Source organism: Mus musculus, chromosome 3, assembly GCF_000001635.26.
Source record: "Mus musculus strain C57BL/6J chromosome 3, GRCm38.p6 C57BL/6J".
NCBI classification, from domain to species: Eukaryota; Metazoa; Chordata; class Mammalia; order Rodentia; family Muridae; genus Mus; species Mus musculus.
In genome coordinates, this window is record NC_000069.6 from 10037216 (window position 1) to 10043260 (window position 6045).

Genomic DNA, 6045 nt, shown 5'->3' on the forward strand with positions numbered 1-6045 from the left:
TGGTCTTTCCTTCAGTCTCTGCTCTACACTTTATCTCCATATTTGCTCCTGTGAGTATTTTACTCTCTTTCTAAGAAGGACCGAAGCACGCATACTTTCGTCTTCCTTCTTGAGCTTCAAGTGGTCTGTGAATTGTATCTAGGTTATTTGGAGCTTTTGGGCTAGTATCCACTTATCAGTGAGTGCATATCATGTGTGTTCTTTTGCAATTGGGTTACCTTACTCAGGATGATATTTTCTAGTTCTATCCATTTACCTAAGAATTTCATGAATTCATCATTTTTTAATTGGGTATTTATTTCATTTACATTTCCAATGCTATCCCAAAAGTCCCCCACATGCTCCCCCACCCTCCCACTCCCACTTCTTGGCCTTGGCGTTCCCCTGTACTGAGGCATATAAAGTTTGCACGACCAATGAACCTCTCTTTCCACTGATGGCCGACTAGGCCATCTTCTGATTCATATGCAGCTAGAGACACAAGCTGGGTGGGGGTGGGGGGGTATTGGTTAGTTCATATTGTTGTTCCACCTATAGGAGTGCAGATCCCTTCAGCTCCTTGGGTACTTTCTCTAGCTCCTCCATTGGGGGCCCTGTGTTCCATCCAATAGCTGACTGTGAGCATCCACTTCTGTGTTTGCCAGGCCCTGGATAGTCTCACAAGAGACAGCCATATCTGGGTCCTTTCAGCAAAATCTTGCTAGTGTATGCAATGGTGTCAGCATTTGGAAGCTGATTATGGGATGGATCCCTGGATATGGCAGTCTCTAGATGGTCCATCCTTTTGTCTCAGCTCCAAACTTTGTAACTCCTTCCATGGGTGTTTTGTTCCCAATTCTAAGAAGGGGCAAAGTGTCCACACTTTGGTCTTCATTCTTCTTGAGTTTCATGCATTTAGCAAATTGTATCTTATATCTTAGGAATTCTAAGTTTCTGGGCTAATATCCACTTATCAGTGAGTTCTTTTGTGATTGGGTTACCTCACTCAGGATAATGCCCTCCAGGTCCATTCATTTGCCTAGGAATTTCTTAAATTCATTCTTTTTAATAGCTGATTAGTACTCCATTGTGTAAATGTACCATATTTTCTGTATCCATTCCTCTGTTGAGGGGCATCTGGGTTCTTTCCAGCTTCTGGCTATTATAAATAAGGCTGCTATGAACATAGTGGAGCATGTGTCCTTCTTATCGGTTGTAACATCTTCTGGATATATGCCCAGGAGAGGTATTGCGGGATCCTCCGGTAGTACTATGTCTCCCTTTTCATTTCTGATTTTGTTAATTTGGATATTGTCTCTGTGCCCTCTGGTTAGTCTGGCTAAGTATTTATTTATCTTGTTGATTTTCTCAAAGAACCAGCTCCTGATTTTGTTGATTCTTTGTATAGTTCTTATTGTGTCTATTTGGTTGATTTTAGCCTTGAGTTTGATTATTTCCTGCTGTTTACTCCTCTTGGGTGAATTTGCTTCTCTTTGTTCAAGAGCTTTCAGGTGTGCTGTCAAGCTGCTAGTGTAAGCTCTCTCCAATTTCTTTTTGGAGACACTTAATAGCTATGAGTTTTCCTCTTACCACTGCTTTCATTGTGTCCCATAAGTTTTAGGACTTCATTTTCATTAAATTCTAAAAGTCTTTAATTTCTTCCTTAGTCCGTGGTGATCTGACAGGGTGCATGGGATTATTTCAACCTTCTTGTATCTGTTGAGGCTTGTTTTATAACCAATTATATGGTCAATTTTGTACAAAGTATCATAAGGTTCTGAGAAGAAGGTATATTCTTTTGCTTTAGGATGAAATGTTCTATAAATGTCTGTTAAATCCATTCAGTTCATAACTTCTGTTAGTTTCACTGTGTCTCTGTTCACTTTTTGTTTCCATGATCTGTCCATTGATGAGAGTGGGGTGCTGAAGTCTCCCACTATTATTGTGTGGAGTGTGATATGTGGTTTGAGCTTTAGTAAAGTTTCTTTTATGAATGTGGGTGCCCTTGCATTTGGAGTGTAGATGTTCAGAATTGAGAGTTTATCTTGCTAGACTTTTCCTTTGACCAGTATCAAGTGTCCTTCCTTATCCTTTTTGATAACTTTTGGTTGAAAGTTGATTTTATTCAATATTAGAATGGCTACCCCAGCTTGTTTCATAGGATCATTTGCTTAGAAAATTGTTTTCCAGCATTTTACTCTGAGGTAGTGTCTGTCTTTATCCCTGACTAAAGGTGTGAGCCACCAAGCCCAGCTGAAAATTTCTTGACAGTCACAAGAAGAGGCTTCTATATCTGTGCTGCAATGGAAACACAGCGATCCTAAAATCATCATTACCTTCAGGCTGTGTGTAGATGGGGAGTAAGAAACATAAAGAAAACTGTGTGTTTAGATTTCAGTTCTACCGCAAGATATCTCATTACATTTATGAAAAAAATTCCAAAGCCTTCATTCCCCTCAGCTCAGAGTTCTAGATAATTTAGTTCCCAACATTTCAGACTAGGAATAACTTGCCTGTAACTACATACTTACATCCACATATGCATATGTATCTTACATAACCTACCCAGCCGTTCCTGAAATCAAGCATTCACATGCCTGCAGTGAAATATGTAAATATTCACATCAAACCAAGGCACATAAGAATAACATTAATTCATTGATTTAATAAATAATTTTAAAAATTCACCTGTGTTCCAGATAGTGTCTAAAGTTTAGAAATGGATTAGACATGAATATAGCTGATACTTCTGTTTTAAATCTTTCTCTTTTCCTCTTTGCACCCCCCCATACCTTACTCTTTAGTTGTTTGCTTATTTTGTTTATTTGATTTTTGTTCTGTGCTGCTGGGGAAAGATCTCAGGCCTTACACTAGGGCAGTACTCAGTCACTTAGCTATGTTCCAAGCATCTTTTATATTTACGTTAATAAAAGTTGTACATTTTTATAATGGGCAACATTGAACTATTGATATTTTTAGTCATGATGAAATGACTAAATCAAGCAAATTAACTTTTGCATTACAGCAGATAAGTATTTAAGGGGATGGTATGAAAATATATATTTATGTAAGCTTGCTCATGTTATGAGATGTGATTATTGCTACCATGATAATAAAATAACAAATAAAAACATAGCATTAGAAACAACAAACAGAAAAACAAGAGTCGATCCTAATAGACTAGCAGGAAGCATTCTGAGACATAGCTGACTTAGAAGTTCCCACTATCAGGTTTTTAGTAAGATGGCAGGGAGTTGCTGGCTCCTACCACAGGCTTCCCCCAAGCTCTTTGTGTTGATATTGAACAAGCCCTCTTAGAAGTTTCTAAAACTCACATTTGCTTTTGATTATTAAGGGGGCTTTATCGCTCTTTTAAGTATTTGCAGGATAAGATTTAGAAGACATAAAAATAACAGCATATTTTGGATACTTTCTGCTCCAAAGAATGATTACAGTACTGTTCATACCAGGTGCTAAGGTAAAATCTTTATATACATAATTTTACTAAATCCTTAAAAAACAAGCCATATACAAATGTGGCTTCCTTTTTGCAAACCAAGAAGTGTAGGCTGAGGAGCACAGTAGGCTGAGGAGCTGCACAGAGTCAGCTTGCTGGGATTCCCCACGCTGTAGCACTCCCATGGCCCTGCTGGCAAAGAACCAGACAAAGTGGATGAGTGGAAATGGCCTATCTTCATTTCCAGCTCGGATAGCTGACACAAAGCTGGCCATCTGAATAGCCTGGGGTCCTGCAGAGCTCTGTAGGTTTCTTCTTTTGCCCCTGCCTGTTTGCTATTCCTATCTCTCAGAGCACTCCCTAAAGCAAATCACTTGCACAAAAAATTCTTGCGTCAGAGTTTGCTCCTGAACACTTGGAAACTCCTGACCCACAGAAACCTTTAGAGAGATAAGGACATGATTGCTGTTTACCCACAGTATGGGGTGACTGTGGTACAGCAGCAGGTAGGCAGTCCCAGAAGACTGTGTGGCTGTATACAGCAAGATTCTCTCCAGCTTGTTACCTATGTCAGAGGGATCTACACCTCAACATATCCTGGTCATGTTGATGCATCCCACATAGGAACTTTTCTCTCCTTCTGTACTTCCATAGACAACAACAGCCTGTTCTCCAGAGTGTCTAGATATGGACACAGTAGAATGCCAGACCAGAGAGTCTGCTTTATGATAAATGGAGTATGGATGGCAAAAAGAGCCTGAAAGGAGTGTCTGGTCCTAATGCTGACTATCTGACTCAAAGTGTCTGGCTGACAGACTATGGAAACATTCTTAGCTTGTAGGTAAAGCTGGGCTGGGGTGCAGTCTTTTAGGACAGAGCAAGCATCACAAAATGGTTAGGTCACTAAATAGGAATTTTAGATAGGCTCAAGAACCAGAGGCCTCCTCAGTTCTCCAGTGGCCTCCTGGTGTGGACCATTGACCAAGCCAGCTCAGTCAGCCAACAGGGTCTCAAGGTGTGAGGAGCGGGTGTGACAGCAGTCCCAAGATGGCGCCTGGGACTGCAGCTAAGTCTTATGACTTGCACCTGATTTCCTCATACACCTGAAAATAAGCCGCGACCATCGTGAGAGCTGTGCAGGTGCACCATGATGCTGGCCGTGTAAACAAGTCCATATTTGGTGGAGACATGTCCCTGCCGCCCTGATTGGCTGAAGCTGCGTGCCTGGTGAGGTGACGTGGCCTGCCGTGAGTGGATGGGGGCTGAGAGTATATAAGAGTGAGAGGCCCGGGGTTCGGGGGAGAAAAAGATGAAGTGAGAGAGATGAAAACTGAAGCTTGCTGAATAAACTGCTGTTAGAAGAACTGGTGGTCGTGTCGTTCTTGCTGGTCGAGAGCGGACGCGACATCAAGGGAGAAAGTGAGGATTGAAAAGAAAAAGACAGTTAGACAACACTATAACCTGACTCCAGCCAGTGCTGCGGCTGAAGCAGCTTCATGTCTCTCCAGCCTGCTTTTATATCATTCTAAGTGCATCCAAAACACATGGTCAGTTCTTAGGTCAAAGACAAAGTCATCAAGTGAGTGGCAAACCAGATCACACAAGAGAGTAAGCAAGCAAAGTAGCAAGCAGAAGCATGACACAAGGTAATAGTTAAGTCAAGTAGCAAGCAAAGAGATCACACAAGCTAGTAATACAGCAAAGCCCCTTGGTCCCTGTTTCTGATATTCTTATCTGAGCCTACTGACAAATGCCAAATTCCTAGAAGAGGCACCAAAAGCTCTCAACAGACCATCTTAGGAAGGCCACCCTTGAACTACTAGAAGCCTGGCACTTTGAGATACCACATTCTCATGTTCACCTCTCCAGGGCTGCCTGGTGCCACCTGTCAGTATAAACAGCCTCCTGCCTGTAGACAGTCTGAGTCTAGACTTCCTGGTGTTCCTGGGGGGCCTGGCCAGGCGTGTGCTTTCCTCTCTCTCTGGCTTCCTCTCCTTTCTACTTCAGAATCTGACTTTTTCTCATTCTCCCTGGGCCACAAACAGAAGAAAAAGAAGGAACAATAAAGAGTTTTATTATTTGGACCAAATAAGAGATTCCTGATTAAACACAAATTTTAGATAAACAAAAGTTTTTATTGTAAGTCTGTTAAAGCCAATTCTTGAGATGAAGTTCCATTTGACCTTATTCATTGATAAGCCGAGTTCCCATGGCCTCGCTGGCTGATAGCACCACTCAGGACACTGATGGAGTGTATCTAGTTATGACTAATTATGTGGTCAACACTAAAGTTAACAAACCAGTTTACACCTGTAACTTCAATGCAAATACCAAAGTTGATGTGGTAAAGGGCAGGTCCCCTGACCACCCCTGCACTTGGCTGCTCAAGGTTCCTTTCAGAGATGACCATCCAGGTTCTTATTTGCTCTCTAGCTTTAGTCCCACACACAGGTGTGCCAGCTTGATGTCTCTTTTATGCCACCCTAGGACTTGCTGATGCTTTGTGGTTTTTACTTATTTGTTTTTTAATGATTGCACATTCCCTGAAAATGGCTCACTCAGCCATCAATCATTTCTTCTTTTCAACAACCAAATTCCAGTCCATGCCA